Source organism: Crocuta crocuta, unplaced genomic scaffold (assembly GCF_008692635.1).
Source record: "Crocuta crocuta isolate KB4526 unplaced genomic scaffold, BGI_CrCroc_1.0 C28712878, whole genome shotgun sequence".
NCBI classification, from domain to species: domain Eukaryota; kingdom Metazoa; phylum Chordata; class Mammalia; order Carnivora; family Hyaenidae; genus Crocuta; species Crocuta crocuta.
In genome coordinates this window covers 45-1,416 of record NW_027550348.1, presented here as the reverse complement: position 1 = coordinate 1,416, position 1,372 = coordinate 45, and the positions used below count along the sequence as shown (strand labels likewise).

The 1,372-nt window shown below is 41.5% G+C and overlaps 1 pseudogene; it reads right to left on the bottom strand.

Moving 5' to 3' along the window:
• Positions 1-473: 473 nt before the first annotated feature.
• On the bottom strand, positions 474-942 carry LOC144219094 (nuclear nucleic acid-binding protein C1D pseudogene; annotated as a pseudogene).
• Between the last annotated feature and the right edge of the window lie 430 nt (positions 943-1,372).

The window sequence follows — 1,372 nt, the reverse complement described above, 5'->3', positions numbered from 1 at the left end:
CGAAAGTCGGACGCTTAACCAACTAAGCCACCCAGGCGACCCTAAGTCATTTCATTCTTAATATTACATACTAAAAACAGATGTACATAAGACTTCAAATGGCACACCTCATGAAATCATTGTTCATTGAAAATAGGCAAATGTTTACACAGAACATTTAACTTAAATTTTAGGTTTGCTTATAAAATGGTACTTGCAAGATTGACCTGCTCATGGAAATAAGAGTCTTGTCAAGATAGGTAATAAACTATGCATATAAAATATACCACAATGTGAAAAACTTTAGTGTTGTATAAGAAAATCCATAAAGATAACTAAATCTACCTGGGGAAAAATATTTAGCTTTAAAAAATTTAAAATGTAGATTTTATAATGAATTCCATAATATATGTAAACCATGTATTGCCACATAATCATCTATTTTGTGGAAAAGAATAAAAATGATGGACTTTTTCATTTTGTGGACATCAACACTACAAGGTTAATTTTTTTCTTTTCTCCTTTTTTCCTTTTCTGGCAACTCTGGACGCATGTTTTGGTTTTGGTTCCCAACAGGGATTTTCCCCAACTCATGACGCTGAGCCTCCATCCAGCTTGCCGGCCATTTTCTTATCTCTCATTTCCCTGACTCTGTTCATGAATACACTGATTCTTTCCAGTTCCTGCTTTCCTGGATGTTCCTAGGATGAATTCCCTGTCAAATCAACCCTAAACACTGAATTGGATGTGTTAGCAGAAAGGAAATCCACTTTTGCTTGTTCAAGGGCGTCCAAGCTCTGCCACAGCTCATTTGTAGAAGCAGACATTTTGGTCTTCAGCACCTCATCCACACACCAATGGAATTGTCCAATGTGGATAAAGACTCATGAATTTCCACTGGAGAGTCTGCATTAATTTCTCTCCTAACATGATGACCACCTGAGGAGCCTTCTACTCCTGTCTCTGGGAAAAACGGTAATAAATTTCTTTAAGGGAGAAAATGTGGTGAAGACCCCTGGGGCCCTTGAGAACTTCCTGCCTTCAAAGAGAAAGCTAGGGGTGTGACTAGTTGGTGGTGAGCTTTGTTTCCTGTTCTGAGTCAGCCTGTTTCCGCCCCAGGTGGTTGCTTGTGGGGTCTGAGCCCCTCAAGAGCCCACAGTGGGGAGGATGCTCAAAGCTCCAATGATTCTCCAGAGTTGAGGGGCCAAGGTGGGAGGGAAGGGCCAGGCAGGGAAGGAAAGAGGGGTAGAGGAGGTAGTAGTGTGGAAGGGGGGCAGATCAACACATTCAAGAGAGCTGAAGAGTCTAAGATGTGTCTTCAACATAAAAAAGGAGAGTGAGGAGAAGATGGCGACAGCCTGGCTCAGTACATAGAGCATGGCACTCTGGATCT